Genomic DNA, 20972 nt, shown 5'->3' on the forward strand with positions numbered 1-20972 from the left:
CAGGCTGGTCTTGAACTCGTGGCTTTAAGTGATCTTCCTGCCTCAGCCTCCCAAAGTGCTGGGATTACAGGTGTGAGCCCCCATGCCTGGCCTCTGGTTGGTATTCTTAGTGAAGCTGGTTTCAGAGATGCAGGTCACACAGAACTGGTGGGTGGCCTAAGCTTCACGACTTCTGCCTCTGTGAAATGGGGTTATGAATAGTCCCAACCTCCCAGGGGACCAAATAAGAAAATCCAGGCGGAGGACTTACACGGGGTCTGGCACTTAGTGAGCTGTCATGTTACCTTTAAAAGGAGTCGAAGTCCAAAGGGCAGACTGTTATGTTCCTGCTGCTCTGCAGATGTCCCCTGGGGGAGGCTGTAAGAGTCCTTTTTTTTTTTTTTTTTTTTTTTGAGACAGAGTCTTGCACTGTCGCCTAGGCTGGAGTGCACTGGTGTGTTCTCAGCTCACTGCAACCTCCACCTGCCCAGTTCAAGCAATTCTCCTGCCTCAGCCTCCTGAGTAGCTGGGACTATAAGCGCCCGCCACCATGCCCAGCTAATTTTTATACTTTTAGTAGAGAGGGATTTCACCACATTGGCCAGGCTGGTCTCGAACTCCTGACCATGTGATCTGCCGCTTCGGCCTCCCAAAGTGCTAGGATTACAGGCATGAGCCACCGCACCCGGCCAAGAGTCCATTTTAACAATGTTGACTAGGCATTGAACTCCACTGGGGGGTATCCCAGGCAGAGGCTAAGCCTGAGCAAGGCCCAGAGGCCGGCTTGTTGAGGGGTTAATGAGAGAGTGGCTTGGTTGAGGATGAAGGCCAGAAACGTGGAGTCATCTGAGCTGCAGGAACCTTGGGCCTAGTGGAGGCAAGGAAGGAGGAGGTGAAGCTCTGGGGGGAGGCTCCGGGCTGGTGGGCATGGCCTCTAATCAGAGAGGGGGTGGGGCTGGTTCTTAGACCAATCAGCCGGCAGCCCGGGGAGCACACGGCTGTGTGGGGGCAGAGCCTGCCTTCTCCGTGCCTGGGTGTCCTTTCGGCCCTCCTGGGACTTGCCACCAGGCCAGCAGCCCTGCTTGAGGACAAGCTTCTTGCTCTTTACTCTTTTACCCTCTACGTCTTGCTTGGCCCCTAACTTGACTGTGAGCCTCTTTCTGCAGGGTAAGGACTGAGGCTGCTGGTCTCTCCTTCCCAGGACTGAACACACAGCAGGCGCTAAATAAATGCTCTTGACTAGAGTCCTGGCGCTGCCCGGCGCTCCTTGCTGCCAGGAGTAAAAATAGTAACAGCAGGACCCCTTTATTGAGGACCTGCGGGGCACCAGGCACAATGCTTCCAGGATCCGGGGACGGCTGTGATCTTGTTCCCATTTTCCAAGCAGGAAAGCTCAGAGACCACCGCCCAGACCCTCCAGCCAATAGAGGAAATGCTCCCTTGTACCCTGGAACCCAGGGGAACAGGCCTTCCTGGCTCCACTGCTGGGACGAGGGCCCTGTGCTCAGGTGGGGCCAGGGAAGGCCCTCTCCCTTCAGCCCCGGGGTCCAGGTTGCAGCAGGCCCCCAGCTCACAATGAAACTCCCTCCCACAACCTGGCTTTAGGCCGGAGCAGTGGAGGTTGAGGGGGAGCGGGTGGGGAGGGGAGGCATGTCACCATATATCCCCGTCAGATTAAAAAACTAATTTGAAAAGATTAATATATTCCATTCTTGTTACACTGGCTGTGATACCTCTGGGCCCGCGGCCGCTCTGCTTCCTGATTATTGAATTTTTATGGCCTGGTAATTAATTGCAGATTCCCTGTTTTGTTCTATTTCTTTTTCTCTGACATTTTAATTTCAACAAAAAGCAGTGGTCTCCATGCAGGTTCTCTCTGGAGATCCTAATGGTCTATAAAACAGAATGACTTATAGACGTGGCACCCACTTCAGTTGGCGAGCGATTGTTTGAAACCTTGCTGATCATGCAAAATTTAATTTTTCCACTTCCCTCCCCTTTTTGCTACTCATTTCTTGTCTCTTGCATTGCAGCACCAGCATCTCAGCTCACCATGAAGTCAGCAAAGTGTCGCCTCCGAATCTGTTCTAGGGTTTTTTCCTAGAAGCCTGGGGGATGAAAACAGAGTGGGTTTTGATTCTTCTTCTGGCAGTGGGCCTGGTAGTGGGTGGGGTGGGGGGCTGAGCCTCCCTAAAAGGCCATGTGGATGTGGGCAGCAGCCCCCAGGGGAGGGAATGGGCAGGGGAGGTCATTTTCACCTGTCTCAGGTGCCTTCTGGCCAAATGCCATTGCCCCATTAAGCACCAAGGAACCCGAAGCCTCATCAGGGCAGAGAAAATGGGCATCAGCACCTGCACTTAGGCCCCCACCAGGCAGAGAGGGAGCCAGTTCAGGCTGAGTGGACTGACGCAGACAGATGCAGATAGCCTGACAGTCTTAGCTGAATGGGGTCACTGGGAACAGCTGTCCACACACACAGGTCTGGAAGAGACCCTTGAATTTCCATCCTAGTGGCCCCACTCTTATTTCTCATAGCCCTGCTAGCATCACACAGGCTGGGTGCTGTCGCCTGGGATCCCCTGGGACTGAGCAGGGCAGGAGGCAGAAGGATAAGGTCATAGAATCAATCCTAAGGGATTGGAGTTCAGATGTCTTTTGGGTCCAGGCAGGTGAAGTAAGTGGGGGGAGATGATAGGGGGTGGTGGGGACTGGAGCACTCCAGAGCTCACCCTTCACCAGGGGACATGGTGGCCACTTGGCTTTAGCCTTGGATGCCAAGTGGGAAGATGGGCCCAGTATGGCCAGAGCTTCTGATTCCCCAACAGAGTTTGGCAATATGGCTTACAGTGTGAAACTTCACATTTTAAACATCGGGGTGTGTGTGTGTGTAAACACTGTTGGCCAAACTGAACACAACTTTTTTTTATTTTTTTGAGTCGTAGTCTCGTTCAGTCGCCTAGGCTGGAGTGCGGTGGCGCGATCTCGGCTCACTGCAACCTCTGCCTTGCCTGCCGGGTTCACATTCTCCTGCCTCAGCCTCCCGAGTAGCTGGGACTATAGGCACCCGCCACTATGCCCGGCTAAGTTTTTGTATTTTTAGTAGAGATGGAGTTTCACCATGTTAGCTAGGATAGTCTCGATCTCCTGACCTCGTGATCTGCCCATCTCGGCCTCCCAAAGTGCTGGGGGATTACAGGCGTGAGCCACCGCGCCCGGCCTGAACACATCTTTGAGCTTCATGTCTGCTCTGGCTCATGAGGCACCAGTTTCCTCTGACTCTGAGCATGAATGAGAGAAGTTAGGGCATGAAGTGGAGTCCCCTAGAGTGAGAAGGGCCTCAGTGGCCAGCAGACCACCGCCGATGTCTGGGTGAGGTCTGCTGGGCTCCCCGAGGAGAACACTACCTCTTACCTAAGATGTCAGGAGGCAGGGCTTTGGCTCCAGGGACTTTAGGACAGTTCAGGCCGAATGCACTGACACAGGTAGACACAGACAGATGGCGACTTGGGGGCTCCTGAGGCTCCTCACATGAGCTGGAAGCATGAGGGGGCCACAGCCTGGTCCCACCTCCTCTGTGCTGAGATACTGGGGAGCTGACCCTGGCAGTGCCTCTAGTGACTCACTTTCCTCATCTGGAGAGGCTGAATGGGAAAGCCACAGTGTGGGCTTTAGAACAGATGGACTTGGGTTCAGACATCTGCCCCACCACTCACTTTGCAGCTGAGTAAGCTCAGGGTTTCTGAGAAACTCTAGAAAACTAGGAAATGGGCATGAACCTTCTGTCTTTGTTTTCCATTGCTGTACAACAAACTGCCACAAAGTTAGTAGCTTAAAACAAAACCCACTTGTTATCTCGCAGAGCGTAGGTCAGAAGTCTGACAAGGCCTGACTGGATTCTCCTCTCAGGGTCTCACCAGGTTCAAGACAAAATTCTCCCCTGGGGCTGTGGGGCCTCTTCCAAGCTCACCAATTGTTGGCAAAATTCAGTTCCTTGTCCTGAAACCCTTCCATCTTCAAGGCCAGCAGAGGCACCTGGCAACTTTCTGGTGCTCCCAATTGCTGTCTTCCTCTTTTGCTTATTTTTATTTATTTATTTTTTTGAGACTGTGTCTCTGTCACCCAGGCTGGAGTGCAGTGGCACAATCTCAGCTCACTGCAACTTCTGCCTCCCAGGTTCCAGTGATTCTCCTGCCTCAGCCTCCCGAGTAGCTGGGATTACAGGTATGCACCACCACGGCCGGCAAACTTATTAGTAGGGACGGGGTTTCACCATATTGACCAGGCTGGTTGCGAACTCCTGACCTCAGGTGATCCACCCACCTTGGCCTCCCAAAGTGCTGGCATTACAGGTGTGAGCCACAGCGCCCGGCCCCTCTTTTGCTTTTAAGGGCTGCTGTGATTACATTGGGCCCACTCAGATAATTCAGGATAATCTCCCTATTTTAAGGGAGCCGCCTAGTAAACTTGGTTATGTCTTTCAAGTCCCACACCTGTAACCCCAGCACTTTGGGAGGCCAAGATGGGAGGATCACTTGAGGCCAGCAGTTAGTGTCTAGTCTGAGCAGCATAGTGAGACTCCTTCTCTACAAACAAATAAAAAAAATAGCTGGGTGTGGTGGTGCATACCTCTAGTCCCAACTACTCAAGAGGGTGAAGTGGGAGGACTGCTTGAGCCTGGGAGATCGAGGCTGCAGTGAGCTATGGCTACACCGCTACACTCAAGCCTGGGTGACAGAGCAAGACCCTGTCTCAAAAAACAAAAAACAGTCCAGGTGCAGTGACTCATGCCTATAATCCCAGCACGTTGGGAGGCTAAAGCACGCAGATCACTTGTGCTCAGGACTGAGACCAGCCTGGGCTACATGGTCAAACGCCATCTCTACTAAAAATACAAAAACTAGTCGATCGTGGTGGCGCACACCTGTAATCCCAGTTACTCAGGAGGCTGAGGCATGAGAATTGCTTGGACCCGGGAGGCAGACGTTGCAGTGAGCCGAGATGGTGCCACTGCCCTCCAGCCTGGGCGACAGAGCGAGACAATGTCTCAAACAAAACAACACAAACAAGGGAGTGACATTGGTGGCAGAGATTATGGGGTCAAAATTCTGCCTGCTCCAGCCTCCAACTGCTTGGGATGATTGAAAGGGTGAAAATGCCCTGCCTCCATCCCGTCCCCTATCGTTGAGAAGCGCTGGTATTAGACATTTAAATACGTGGTCCCGGCTCCTGCACTAATGCACTGGGTGGTGGGAATGCTCCTCCTAGCAACCCTCTAAGAGAGCTAGCATGGTCTCCCCATCTTCCAGATGTGCACACCAAGATGCCAGCCATCAGGGAACATAGTTGGCAGAACCAAGATGTGAACCTCTCTCTGTCTCAGCTTCACATAAAGGCTTGTCATCTCACCGTTGGCCCAAATCCAGGGCTCCTGAATCGTCTGGAAATTTAGTTCTTCTGGGAGGCACGCACCATGTACCAGCAATATACATGTGATGCAGTTTCTCCCACTTAATTCTGTCATGGCACATAGGTGTTAATGGGAGTCCCCAGAGGATGACTTACATGTGTGTATTTTCTGGTTGTGCTGTTTTTTCATCTTTTTTACTTGGAGGTGGCTAGCGATGCATATGACGGCCACTCTTGGGTACCATTGCTTCTGCAGGACACCTCAGCTGATTCTCAAGCACTTTCCAGTGGTAGAAACTTCATGAGGCTCTTTGAAAAATAGAGGGCCGGGCGCGGTGGCTCAAGCCTGTAATCCCAGCACTTTGGGAGGCCGAGACTGGCGGATCACGAGGTCAGGGGATCGAGACCATCTTGGCTAACATAGTGAAACCCCGTTTCTACTAAAAATACAAAAAATTACCGGGTGTGGTGGTGGGCGCCTGTAGTCCCAGCTACACGGGAGGCTGAGGAAGGAGAATGGTGTGAACCCGGGAGGTGGAGCCTGCAGTGAGCCGAGATTGTGCCACTGCACTCTAGCCTGGGAGACAGAGCGAGACTCCCGTGTCAAAAAAAAAACAAACAAACAAACAAAAAAAAACTCTCTTTGCAGCTTTTTTTTTGCATTTGTATTTGTTTTTGTTTTCCCAGATGGATCTCCCTCTGTTGCCCAGGCTGGAGTGCAATGGTGCCATCTCCGCTCACTGCATCCTCTGCCTTCTGGGTTCAGGCAATTATCCTGCCTCAGCCTCCCAAGTAGCCGGGATTACAGGTGTCTGCTACCAACCTGGGCTAATTTTTGTATTTTTAGTAGAGATGGGGTTTCACCATGTTGGCCAGGCTGGTCTTGAACTCCTGATCTCAGATGATCCTCCTGCCTTGGCCTCCCAAAGTGCTGGAATTACAGGCATGAGCCACGGTGCTCGGCCCCCTTGCAGCTCTTATCTCTCCACATTGAGATGCGGGACTACATTATGAGTCCCTCTGTGTCCGGAATTGGTGGATTCTTGGTCTCACTGACTTCAAGAATGAAGCCACGGACCCCTGCAGTGAGTGTTACAGTTCTTAAAGACGGTGTGTCCGGAGTTTGTTCCTTCAGACATTCAGATGTATCTGGAGCATTTTCCTTCTGGTGGGTTCAGGGTTCCCGCTGTCAGGACAGAAGCTGCAGACCTTTGTGGTGAGTATTACAACTCTTAAAGGCAACGGGTCTGGAGTTGTTCGTTCTTCCCGGTAGGTTCGTGGTCTCAGTGGCCTCAAGAGTGAAGCTGCAGCCTTTGATGGTGAGTGTTACAGCTCATAAAGGCACACGTGGACCCAAAGAGTTAAACAGCAGCAAGATTTCCTGCGAAAAACTAAAAAACAGAGCTTCCACAGTGTGGGAAGAAAACGAAGCAGGTTACAGCTGGCTGGTTCTGGTTGCCGCTTGGTGGTTCGGGCAGCCTGCTTTTATTCCCTTATCTGGCCCCACCCACATCCTGATGATTGGTCCATTTTACAGAGCTGATTGGTCCACTTTACAGAGAGCTGATTGGACCGTTTTGACAGAGTGCTGATTGGTGCGTTTACAATTCTTGAGCTAGACACACAGGGCTAGACAGAAAAGTTCTCCAAGTCCCCACTAGGTTAGCTAGATACAGAGTTAGCTAGATACAGAGTACCAATTGGTGTATTTACAAACCTTGAGCTAGACAGAGTACTGATTGGTGTATTTACAAACCCTGAGCTAGACACAGAGTGCTGATGGGTGCGTTTAAGATCCCTTAGCTAGACATAAAAGTTCCCCAAGTCCCCACCAGATTAGCTAGATACAGAGTGCTGATTGGTGCACATACAATCCTCCGCTAGATATAAAAGTTCTCCAAGTCCCCATCCGGTTCAGGTGCCCAGCTGGCTTCCCCTAGAGGATCCTGCACCGGGGCTGTAGGCGGAGCTGCCTGCCAGTCCGGAGCGGCGCCTGCACTCCTCAGCCCTTGGGCTGTTGGTGGGACCGGGCGCCACGGAGCAGGGGCAGCGCCTGTCGGGGAGGCTCGGGCTGCGCGGGAGCCCACCGCAGGTGGGGAGCTCAGACATGGCGGGCTGCAGGTCCTGAGCCCTGTCCCGCGGGGAGGCAGCTAAGGCCCCGCGAGAATTTGAGTGCAGCGCTGGCGGGCCAACACTGCTGGCGGACCCGGCGCAACCTCCGCAGCTGCTGGCCTGGGTGCTAAGCCACTTACTGCCCAGGGCCTGCTGCGCCAGCCGGCCGCTCCGTGTGCTGGGCCCGCCGAGCCGGTTCCCGCGCCCGCGCCCGCCGGCACTCGCACTGGCCCGCGAGCGCCGCGCGCAGTCCCGATTCTCGCCTGCGCCTCTCCCTCCACACCTCCCCGCAAGCGGAGGGAGGCAGCTCCGGCCTCAGTCAGCCCAGAGAGGGGCTCCCACAGTGCCGTGGCGGGCTGAAGGGCTCCTCAAGCGCCGCCAGAGTGGTCGCCGAGGCCAAGGAGGCGCTGAGAGTTAGGGCTGCTAGCACATTGTCACCTCTCACCTCCTTTCCCCCAAAGAAGATAAAATACACTAGCTTCCACCAATCAGATGCACAAGAATTGGAAGCAAGTACACGTGGGCAAGGTGAACTAGCTGGGCATGGAGGAGAGTGATCTCCCGGCAAGCAGGTACGACGTGGTGCAGGTGCCTGTTTCCGCTGGCGTAGCTGTGGTGGAGCCTCTACGAAGAGGCGGGCTGTGGCGGTAGCTGTGTTGTAATTAGGATAGTCCTGTGGTGTGATTGGGTGGGGCTCCCGGGCTGTATTGTTCCTGGCTGTGGGTCATCCAAGTCTGCTTCTCTGGTGCTTCCAGAGTCTGCTGTTTGCAACAAAGTAGAACTTGCTGTTTGTATCAAAGTGAATTCTGTTGTTTGCAATAAAGTAGAATCTGTCCTTTGCCACTGAGTGGCTTCTGTGGTTTATAATTAAAAGCCCTGCCTGGTACACTCCCCTTGATAGAACTCTAAGTCCTGGACCTCCAGCCCACACTGTTACTGCTCACTTCAGAGCCATTCCTCCTCCTGCCTTGCCACCAGGGGCCTGATATTGTTTAAGCAGCAACACATGCAACTCTATGGGGGAACTATGATCAGTCTCAGGCTGTCATAACTGTCGGAATTCTTTTCCCAAGATACTCCTTTCTTACCCTCATAGTTGCTGGGGATGACTGTGTGGTTCATTCGTGGCCACAGATAAATGGGGGCTTCTCAGGACGTTTTTCTTTCTGATAATAAGAAATCCTCTTTTCCTGCTTAGTCTCTTCTTACCTTGAATGGGGTTGTGTAAAGATGAAATGCTTGGAGCCATAGCAGTCATCTTGTGGCCATGAGGCAACAAGGTTAAGGATTAAAACCAAAAAAACAAAAAACACCAAACAGTGAGGATGGCAAGAGGAAAGACAGTGTGTTGGTTCTCAAAGACATTGTCAAGCCCTTGAACTAACACCAGCAGCATCTACCTCCACACTCTGCTCTGGGAGAAAATGGAGCCCTTTGTGTTTAAGCAATGATTAACTGTATATATACCCTTTCAGTTAAGGCTCAGAACTATCCTAACTGATTCCAGCCCACAGGCAGTGTGGCCCATACCCACAGGGATGGTTTAGAGTTGGTGCTGGATAACCCTGTTTGCTTTTTCTTCAGGCTAGAGTGACAGATTCCACAATGAACTTGGAATCGTGCCCTGCATGGGTGAAGCCTCTGATTCCTCAGAAGTGAGTTTGCCCAATCCCCTTGTGGACAGATTCATGGCAAGCCAGTCCCTCCCCATCCTGAGGAGCCCATATGCCAGCCCTGGGCAGCCCACCCTCACCCTGTGGCAGGCCTGTGGGGTCTCATGGCCCCTTCAGATCTCCCTGTGGGTGAGGAGAGATCCCTACATTCTGCAGGTGACGCTCTGACAGGAGAAGTGACTTATCCAAGGTCCCATGGGCAGGGTGTAGGGGCCGGCTCCAGTTTTGTAGGATCCAAGCTTGGGGGTCCCACTCCAGGGGGAGTCTGTCTATTTGCCCCAGGGCCAGGGGCACAGGGGCTTCTGGGACAGTGGCTGATCAGGTGGAGTGGGCGCTTCCATGCAGCAAGCTGAAGAGGGCTTGAGGAGGCCTGTGTTCTCCTGGGCCTGAGAAACAGATTTCTGTTGCAACAGTGCTATAACAGCCCTGGATCTCAGTGGCTTCCAAAATAACCATTTGCTTTCTCTCTCCTGGCTCAGGAGTCGGCTGGCATTGTTTTGCTTCAAGTCGTGGGTCCAGATCATCTGGGGAGCAGCAGAGACCTGGGGATGCTCTTGCCTGGTGGGCAGTGCAAGCATGAGAGGCAACCACACAGGTGCATTGAAAGTCCCTGCCTGCGCCAAGTCTGCTGAAGTTCCATTGGCCAAAGCCACTCACTTGGCCAAGCCTGTAGTATCAGGGTAAGTGAATGTGTTGTACCCCCTCTGTGGGGTGGCCCTGCAAGGCCACCTTTGTAATCCTATTACAGGTAGGGGAGTGAAAGGTCAGGATGAACAATCCACTCTAATGGGTCCCACATGCTCCGCGGTGACCCCAAAGCCACAGTAACACCCTAACCCCACCTACACCATTGGGCAGGATCTCCTCAGGGCAGGGGGGTGGGGGTGCTGCCTCACGCAGGAGCTGCCTTCAGGTCTGCCTGGCCCCAGGGCCTCTGCACATCCATTCTTGCTCAATTCCTAAGGGTTCAGGGTTTCCCATCTTGCCTCCCATCAGCTCTGGGAAGCCAAAGACTCCCTCTATTTCTCAGAGGAAGAACTTGAAGTTCAGGGAGCCAGGGTGCGGCCGGAGATTGCAGGGCAGACCCGCTGCCCAACCTCCACTGTCCTCCTGAGCCCTGCAGGGAGATGCTGAGTGGTCGGGCTCGCCTCCCTGGGCACCTGCCTCCTGGGAGTGACACACTCCCAGCCACTTGCCCCTTTCCTCCATGCCACCCCCACGCTCAGCCTATGCCCTCCCCGCAGAGATGCAGGGAAATGCAGCCGTGGACTTCAGGGTGCAGCCTGCCCTGCTCGGGGGACCTCTCAGCTCTTGTTTGCATTTGGCAGCCCCTGAGCTGGCCTAGGGACAGATTTTTATTTGCCTTGCTCAGGGTTTTGTTTGTTTCAATGGAGCCAACACTAAACAGTCACATTTCACAAAGAATTCAGATTTAATTTCTATTCCTTTTGAAACAGTGAAAGATTTGCCTACATGGGACCCACTTAGCTGCAGAGCAGGTCTGCTGGGGCTGCATGGTGCCCCACCCCCCGCTCAGATGGGTTAAGGGCCCTTGCCCCAGTCCCCACCACTCTCTGCTGCCTCACACCCAAACAACTTCACTAATTTTCTATATTGGTCTTTATGCTGCTGGCATGTGAGCTGTAACCTCTGATTTAATCCAGTCCCCAGAGGCCCAGAGAGGGGAGACTCCTGTCTGGGCTCCATGGCCAGTCAGAATACCTTATTTCTCTTTCTCTCTTCCCAAGAGCTTCATCTGGATCCCTCCTGCGGATTCCAACTCAGAGGCCCAGTCTCTATTTCCTGCCCCCAATGGCTCAGGCTAGGGGCTTTCTCTCCAGGCAAAGCTGTTTGTGTCCTGGCTTAATGAAGCTCCCTGGCATTGCTGTCCCAAGGGTACACTCACCTGAGGAAAAAGTCCAGACTGAGAGGAAGCTCTGGGAGACATGAGGGGCAGGGAGGCTCATATCCCTGAGCTATACAGAGAAGCCCTGCAGATGTTTAAAATTGGATCATTGGCTGGGCACGGTGGCTCACGCCTATAATCCAAGCATGTTGGGGAGCTGAGGTGGGTGAATCACCTGAGGTCAGGAATTCAAGACCAGCCTGGCCAACATGGTGAAACCCCATTTCTACTAAAAATACAAAAATTAGCCAGGTGTGGTGGTGCACACCTGCAGTCTCAGCTACCCAGGAGGCTGAGGCAGGAGAATCATTTGAACCCAGGAGGCACAGGTTGCAGTGAGCTGCGATCATGCTACTGCAACCCAGCCTGGGTGACAGAGTGAGACTCTGTATCAGTAAAAAAAATAAAATAAAATAAATGAAATAAAATAGTATAACAGCCGACACAAATATTACACTTCTTGTGTACCAGCCACTTCTTGTGACACCTTATTCCCCGTGGGATGAGGCTTTATATTAACCCACTTACTCCTCAAGCCAGCCCTGTAAGGAGAGTGGTACCACTTTTATCCCTGTCTTACAGAGGAGAAAACTGAAGCATAGAGAGGTTAAGCCACGTGCCCCAAGTTGCACAGCTTATAGGTGGTAGAGTAGGGATTCGAACCCAGGTCCTCTGGTTTCAGGACCCACAGTTCCTAACCACTGAACCATTCTGGAGGATATGCCATCCTCAACATGTGGCTTCTCATTGAGTAAGATAGCTGCTTGAGCTCCGGCCTTACACCTCACTCCAGTTTTCAGCGAAAAGGAAGGGACCACACAGGACTCACCCCTTCCTTTAAGGATCCTTGCTGAAAGTTTCACAGGAAGCTCCTGCTTGCCTCCCTTTGACCAACATTTAGTCACACAGTAACACCTCAGCCAAGAAAAGGTCTTTATTCCAGTGATTATGATCTCAATGAAAAAATCAGCTCTACTATTGCAGGGGAGAATGGAGACCGAATATTTAGCATCGATTGCTGCATTTCACGGATGAAGAAACTAGGGCTCAGAGGGGTGCACGACCTGCTGGAGGTCACACAGCCAGAAAGAAGTGAAGCCTGGATCTTCTGTCCCTGGGCTTTTAGGAGCCGGTGGGGCCCCAAAGGCACACCCTGCTGATTTCCTGGGGGTGAGGAGGACTGGGCTTCGGTGCATAACCCCCTTCCCTACCCCAGGAACACCTGGGGCCCAGGCCCTGCCAGCCAGAGCCCCCTGTGCCTTCCAGCCCTGGCAGCCTCTCTGGGCCCAGATCTGTCACACTGGCACCCACCCTGCCCCGGGCCTGGCCTGACTCCATCCAATCTCCACGCCAGCATCGACTGTGCTTGGGCAGGTTCCTGAGGCAGCCTCAAGAGCGTTGAATAATTCAGACCCGCGTAATGGGATAATGAATTTACTGACAACCCGTTGTGGTCTCCATACTTACATTTTGAGAAATACTGACTCCCTAGGCCCACTGGCAGGCAGGCGAGGTACACACCCCAAGAAACTGTTGCCTCTGCCCATTTGTGGGGTTCAGGCCTGACAGAGTGGGGACCCAACTTCGGTCTCAATGGTTCTTCCCCTGCTTGGGGAAGTGGGTAGTGTGGGGCAGGGGGAGGCCTGAGTGGAACTTTGGGGCGAGGTGGAAGCAGAATCCCAGGAGTTCAGAAAGGCAGAGCTTGAAGGGAGCCCGGCCACCCTTGGTCCTGCACGCCCATTTCATGAATGGGGAAAATGAGGTGGCAGGCAGGACCGCCTATGCCCCTGGACACTGTTCTGTGCTGGCAATGCCAGGGATGACTCGTGGCTCTGGGAAGAGACCTGTGTATTTTCCTTCTAGTCTGCAGTTACCTGTCCCCAGCTGCTGGGGGTGGGGGGTCACTACTAATGCCCCATAGCTGCCCCTTCATTGGAGATGTGTCCTTAGCCAAACGAGAGCCACCGCCACGTGGAAGGCCATGCTCTGCTTGCCACAACCTGGGCACGCTGTGGCTGATGGTGGACTTCCATGGTGGTACAAGAGGTGGGAGTAACTGTGTGATGCTCTCTATGCTCCAGAACCCCCGGGGGATAAAGCTGCTGTGGGACTCCAGCTGGGACCACATTCCAGCTTTGCCTTCACCCCCTACCCTACCCTGCTTCTCTCACTCCCCTTCTCCTCCAAACCTCCACAGTGGATCATTTGAATGGAGTCCCGTCTCAGAGTCTGCTTCTGGGAGTCCACCTAACACCGTGCATTTCCTGGCCTGAGCTTCCCTTCTGAGCACTGCCCCAGAGCACCAACAGGGCTCAGAGCCAGGACTCCTTGGCCCTGGCCCTGGCTCCGCTATGTGACTGTGAGGAAATCACTGGTCTGCCCTCGGCCTCAGTTTCCCTGTCTGTGATTGGTTGGCAGCAGGATCTTCCAGGGTCCGTTCCAGCTCTGAAGGTCTGTGATGTGACCTGAGGTGCCAGGAAGCCTTCTCCCTCCCCTGCCTAGCCCCACAGGCACATGGAATTCTGCCACTGGGTAGGGCATCACTTTTCCCTCAAAGGAGTTTTCACAGTGCAAAAGCATCTGAGATGAGAATGAGCATCCAATCAGGTGATCACACCACAAGACAGAATTTCTCAATGTGGGGTTCTTGGATCACCTGCAATGAGTTCTTCACCTAAAGGGGTATTTATTATTATTATTAATTTCCCCTCTTCTCTCTCTTTCTTTTTCTTTTTTTTTTTTGAGATGGAGTCTTGCTCTGTCGCCCAGGCTGGAGTGTGCAGTGGCTGGATCTCAGCTCACTGCAAGCTCCGCCTGCCGGGTTTACGCCATTCTCCTGCCTCAGCCTCCTGAGTAGCTGGGACTACAGGTGCCCGCCACCTCGCCCAGCTAGTTTTTTGTATTTTTTAGTAGAGACGGGGTTTCACCATGTTAGCCAGGATGGTCTCGATCTCCTGACCTCGTGATCCACCCATCTCGGCCTCCCAAAGTGCTGGGATTACAGGCTTGAGCCACCGCGCCCGGCCACCTTTTTTTTTTTGAGACAGAGCTGTCTTCTAGGCTGGAGTGCAGTGCAACCTCCACCTCTCAGGTTCAAGCGATCCTCCCACCTCAGCCTCCTGAGTAGCTGGAACTACAGGCCTGCAACACCATGCCTGGCTAATTTTTGTATTTTTAGTAGAGATGAGGTTTCACCATGTTGGCCAGACTGGTCTGGAACTTCTGACCTCAAGTGATCTGCCTGCCTCAGCCTCCCAAAGTGCTGGGATTACAGGTGTGAGCCACCATGCCTTCCTCTCCTTTTCTTGAATGTGATACCTTGGGCTGCAGCAGCTACCTTTCAACCACGAGGAAAGAACACGGCATGCAAACAACAAGCTAAGGATAAGTGAAGCAGAAATATAAAAAGAAGCTGGGTTTTCGTTGGCATTTCTGAATCATTGCCCCAAACTTGAAGACCCTTACTTTCTATGTGAAATAATTAAATATCTATATTGCTCAAGCAAGTCTTGGTTGACTCTTCTGTTATTTGCAGCCCCAAAGCATTCCAAACGGAATCAACTGTCCGTATCACACTGAATCATAATAACAATCCTCTAGGGAGGGGATTGTTTTTGACTCAGAGAAGTGAAGTGACATAGTTAATGTCAAGCTGGCAAGTGGCAATACCTCTTTGGGAAGGAGCTTTCAGGTTGGGAGGATTTGATTATTGGTAAGAATTTAATTTCTGTCTCCTTCACTGCATCTGTCCTATCGTAGTCTGATCATGGGGCATAACTTCCTCCCTTACCATTCTGGTCTTTGGTCTTCTCTCTTTCTCTATCATCCCACTCAGGGTCTCAGACTAGACCCAGGAAAAGCTGTTGTGGAGTAGCGGGGAGGTAGCAAGTCACCACAGTGCATTCCTCGATGGACTTTTCCTAATGAGTGTGGCCAGATTCTGGTACCAATGACTGCGGAGAAACCCAAACCCAACTCAGAGATAATTCTGGCCTCTAAACAGCCCCTCTTTGGGGGAGATGTTATAACAAAAGAGAGAAAGAGCTCAGAGACATAAAAACAGACAGAGGAAAGGAGGGAAAAACAGCAGGAGAAAGAGTAGAGAAGGAGGAGGATGAGAAGATGGGAGAAGAGAGGATCTCAGGTTAGAGTTTGACAGGCCTAACATTGAATCTCAGTCCAGACACTGACCAGTAGCTGACCTAGAACGGTAGGGAGATTTGAACAGGCCCTTTGGAAGGCAGGGAATTTGAGAGCCACAGTGGGGTGAGCAGGGGAAGAGTAATAGCTCCAGACCCTGCAACTGATTCCCCAAACCCTGGGTGGTGGTTGTGTGTGTAGGGAGCCCTCTCTGAGGGCTGCCCTGGATTCGTGGGGAAGGCAGGGGCAGGAATGGCCTTAGATTAGGGGAAAAGAAGAGGGCCTATGTCAAGGCACAGAAAGCACCTAAGCTTCGCCTCCATCACCTTTGGGCAGTGGCCAGAGAGGAGCCTAGGGATGACCTTTGGCCTCGGCAGTGGGCAGAGAGGAGCCTGGGGTTGGCCTTTGGTTTGGGTAGCAGGTAGAGAGCATCCTGGTGATGATCTTTGGCTTGGGCAATAACTGGGGAGGGGCTGGATCAAATGTCCCCAGGGTCTGGCATACAGCCAGTGCCCTCAGCTGAAGTACTGAGCCTAGGGCTGGTGGGTGAGGAAAGGAAGGAGCAGTTTTCCAGCGTTAGTCAGGAGGCGCAGGGCTGGGGGTAGAAGGGGAGTGGCTCCTCTCCCTGGGACTTGCCCTGCTCACCTGGCTAATGCCTCATGCCTGTGACTTCAGGCTGGCAGACATTGCTGTTTCCACAGAGCCTTCCCCAATCCCTCAGGCCAGATGTCTCCTTACGGAGCTGTTGTAGGGGTTTAAAGCATGTCAGGGAATTCGGCCCGGCGTGGTGGCTCACATCTGTAATCCCAGCACTTTGGGAGGCCAAGGGGGTGTGGATCACGAGGTCAGGAGTTCAAGACCAACCTGGCTAACATGGTGAAACCCTGTCTGTACTAAAAATACAAAAATTAGCTGGGCGTGGTGGCATGCAACTGTAATCCCAGATACTTGGGAGACTGAAGCAGGAGAATTGCTTAAACCTGGGAGGCGGAGGTTGCAGTGAGCAGAGATCACGCCACTGCATTACAGCCTAGGTGACAGAGGAAGACTTCGTCTTGGGAAAACAAACAAACAAACAAAAAACAGAATTTTTAGACACCTCTTTCATGAGGAGATAGAGTCTATGTCCCTTACCTTGAACTAATCTGATCACACAAGAAAGGCCTCTACGACAGCCTTTTTGAACAGAACGTAGTGGAAGTGATGCCATGTGACTTCTGGGGCTGGGTTAGAAAAGGTCACATCACATCTCCCAGATTCTCTTGAGCCCTTGGTCTGAGAGCCATCAGGTGTCCTGTAAGAAGTCCATCTTCCCTGAGGAGGCCTCCATGTGTAGAGATCACACAAAGTAAGAAGCAGCCAGGGGCCCCAATTCATTCAGCCCCTGCTGTTTGAGTCTTTCTAGCCCAGGTGCCAGATACACTCATGAAGAAGCCCTTGAGATGACACAGTTGCAGCCCCAGCCACTCTGGAGCTGTATGCCATGCATGAGACCCAGAGTGAGAATTGTCTAGTTGCGTCCAGGTAACCTCCAAATTCATAAGCAGAATAAAATGATAGGGTATTAGTTTTCAAGGGCTTCCTAGGTAAGGAAAACAAATTGGGTAAAACAACAGAAATTTATTTTATCACAGTTTCAGAGGCCAGATCTGAAGTCAAAGTGTTGGTGGGGTTGGCTCCTTCTGAGGGCTCTGAGGGTAATTTGCAATTCTTTTTTTTCTTTTTGGACATAGAGTCTCACTCTGTTGCCCAGGCTAGAGTGCAGTGGTGTGATCTTGGCTCACTGCAACCTCTGCCTCCTGGGTTCAAGCGGTTCTCCTATCTCAGTCTCCTGAGTAGCTGAGATTACAGGTGCAAATCACCCTGCCTGGCTAATTTTTGTATTTTTAGTAGAGATGGGGTTTTGCCATGTTGGCCAGACTGGTCTTGAACTCCTGACTTCAGGTGGTCTGCCCGCCTTGGCCTCCCAGAGTGCTGAGATTACAGGCATGAGCCACTGCACCCAACCTCTGAGGGTAATTCTGTTCCAGGTCCTTCTCTCACCTTCTGGTGGTAGGCAATACTTGGCATCCCTTGGCTTGTAGCTGTATCACTCCAACATTTGTCTCCATCTTCACATTGTGATCTCTGTGTGTCTCTGTGTACAAATTTCCCTCCTCTTGTAAATATACAGGTCATATTGGATTAGGGGTTCACTCAATCCCAGTATGCCTAATCTTAACTCATTACACCTACAATGATTGTCATTTCCACATAAGTTCACATTCTGAAGTACTGGGAGTTAGGACTTCAGCATATCTTTTGGGGGGACACAATTCAACCCAGAAGACAGTTATCATTTGAAGCCATTGTTTTGGAGTGCTTTGTTATGCAGCAGTAGTTACCCAGAACACTGGAAGTAAGGGATGGCTGGGGCAGCAGCTAAAACACCAGTGTAAATGTAGTGAGATGAAAAAAATTTACCAGAACATCCTCTGGGAGGCGACTGTATGTGGCTGGAATAATTTATTTTCTGAGTAGTTTGGGGTTGAGGTGCGGCACTAGATCTTACCCCCAGAAAGTGTATGTTTCAATAGCAACATGTAGTTGAATAATAACAGACAGCTTCCCTAATGCCTTCTAAAGTAGGAAAAGAACTTGGGTTTTGCTTTGTGGGATAGTCCTTTCTCTTAAATAAATGTTGCTTTTTTTTTTTTTGAGACGGAATCTCATTCTGTCGCCCAGGCTGGAGTGCAGTGGCCAGATCTCAGCTCACTGCAAGCTCCGCCTCCCCGGTTCTCCTGCCTCAGCCTCCCGAGTAGCTGGGACTACAGGCGCCCGCCACCTCACCCGGCTAGTTTTTTGTATTTTTTAGTAGAGACGGGGTTTCACCGTCTTAGCCAGGATGGTCTCGATCTGCTGACCTCGTGATCCGCCCGTCTCGGCCTCCCAAAGTGCTGGGATTACAGGCTTGAGCCACCTCGCCGGGCCAAATGTTGCATTTTTATAGAAAGAGAACCAATTTGAATATTAGAGTGTTTCTGGCCTCTATATATCTCAGAATGGTGTTGTTTACTAATGCTTACTCCATCAGAACACTGATTAACTGTGAGGTGCAGTTGCCTGGTTAAGTGTTGGGCTTCCCCATAGACTGTAAATGACCCTGTGGGGAGGGACAGGTTCAGTCTTGTTCCCCACTAAATCCTCAGAAGTTCTTGGCACAAAGTAGGTGGTTCATAGTTATTTGCTGAAAGCATGAACATTAGAAAAGTAACAAATGGTTTTAAATCTATATGATGACTAAAGACATACAAATCTATTAGCTGCAAAACATCTAAAAATGCTAGAAAAAGTACTTTTGAAATCCCTTCAGTTAATGGGAGAGCCTGTAAGAAGGTAAGGGAATTGCCAGAGGCCAGAAACGAATTGGAAACATCAGCCCAGGAAGTAAGTGATTATGAAACTGCTGTATACCCTGAGGACATCTACCTCACTGGGCAGCCTGAAACCTCCACAGCTTCTGTGGCATAAGAAAGAAGCAAGAGGTCATAAAAATTACCAGGAAGATTAAAAAAAGAACCAAACAGAGCTTCTAGAGATTTAAATATATAAGGTATGAAATTAAAAACTCAATGACACAGTTAAATAATTGAATAGACACAGCTGGAGGTGGAATTTGTAAACTGGAAGATAGATCTGAAAAAATTACACATAATACAGCATGGAAAAATGAAAAATATGAAAGAGGTTAAGAGGCATAAAGGATGGAATAAAAAATGTTTAATATACATCTAAGCAGAGTTTTGAAAAGTAATTATAAGTAAAAAAGGAGAGAGGCAATATTCAAAGAGACAGTACCTGAGAGTTTTCCATAATTATTAAAAACATGAATCCTCAGATTCAGGAATTCCAATGACCTCAAACAGGATAAATAGAAATAAATCCATACATACCTCATAGATACATCATATCTGTAGATACATCATAGTCAAAGTGAAGAATACCAAAGACAAGAAGATCTTAAAAGAACCAGAAAAATAAGTATTTTTTTTGTTTACAACTTCTTTTTTTTTTTTTTTTTTTGAGAAAGGGTCCCACTCTATTGTCCAAACTGGAATGCAGTGGTATGATCTCAGCTCACTGCAACCTCTGTATCCTGGGCTCCATTGATCCTCCAGCCTCAGCCCCTCAAGTACCTGGGACTATAGGCACGTACCACTATGTTTGGCTAATTTTTATTTTTTTCTAGAGATGGGGTTTTGCCATGTTGCCCAGGCTGGTCTCGAATTTCTGGACTCAAGGGACCTGCCAATCTCGGCCTCCCAAAGCACTGGGATTACAGATGTGAGCCACTGTGACTGGCCACACAACTTCTGCAATTAGAAGAAATTAGACTAATGGCTGATTAGTAATAACAGCATCAACATCAGCAATGAAACACAGAAAGAATATTAATTTCAACAGGCTTTTAAAAAGTCCCAAAACTAGGGACTATACACCCTAGTGAAGAACTACATACCCCAGTGAAACTATCTTTTTGGAGTAAGTGTGGAATTAAAAGCACATATCCACATAAAAACTTGGACTTAACATGTTCATAGCAGCATTATTCATAATAGCCAAAAAATGGGCCTGGTGTGGTGACTTATGCCTATAATCTCAGCACTTACGAGTATATTAGTCCATTTTTATGCTACGGGTAAAGACATACCTGAGACTGGGTTATTTGTTTATTTATTTATTTTTAATTTTTAATTTTTTTGAGTCTTGCTCTACTGCCCAGGCTGGAGTGCAGTGGTGCCATCTCCACTCACTGCAACCTCCAGCTCCTGGGTTCAAGCAATTCTCCTGCTTCAGTCTCCCAAGTAGCTAGGATTACAGGAGTCTGCCACCATACCTGGCTAATTTTTTTAAATATTCTTAGTAGAGATGGGGTTTCTGGCAAACAAAATCATGTTGGCCAGGCTGGTCTCAAACTCCTGACCTCAGGTGATCTACCCATCTTGGCCTCCCAAAATGCTGGGATTACAGGCATGAGCCACTGTGCCTGGCAAGACTTGCTCATTTGTAAAGGAAAGAAGTTTGATCGACTCACAGTTCCACATGGCTGGGGAGGCCTCACAATCATGGCAGAAGGCAAAAGGCACATCTTATATGGTGGCAGACAAAGAGGGAAATGAGAGCCAAGTGCAAGGGGTTTCCCTTATAAAACCATCAGAATGGCTGGGTGTGGTGGCTCACGCCTGTAATCCCAACACTTTGGGAGGCCGAGGCGGCTGGATCACCTGAGGTCAGGAGTTTGAGACCAGCCTGGCCAATATGGTGAAACCCCGTTTCTACTGAAAATACAAAAATTAGCCAGGTGTGGTGGTGTGTGCCTGTAGTCTCAGCTACTTGGAAGGCTGAGACAGGAGAATTGCTTGTGCCTGGGAGGCAGAGGTTGCAGTGAGCTGAGATCACATCACTGCACTCTAGCCTGGGTGACAGAGCAAGACTGTCTCAAAACAAAACAAAACAAAACAAAACAAAACCTATCAGATCACATGAGACTTATTCATTATCATGAGAGCAGTATGAGGAAAACCGCCCTCATGATTCAATTATCTCCCACCAGGTCCCTCCCACAACGTGTGGGAATTACGGGAGCTACAATTCAAGATGATATTTGGGTGGGGACACAGCCAAAGCATATCAGGGAGGATGAAGCAGGAGTAGCGCTTGAGCCCAGGAGTTTGAGACCAACCTGGGCAGCATAGGGAGACTCCATCTCTACATTT

Source organism: Piliocolobus tephrosceles, chromosome 9 (genome assembly GCF_002776525.5).
Source record: "Piliocolobus tephrosceles isolate RC106 chromosome 9, ASM277652v3, whole genome shotgun sequence".
Lineage (NCBI taxonomy): Eukaryota > Metazoa > Chordata > Mammalia > Primates > Cercopithecidae > Piliocolobus > Piliocolobus tephrosceles.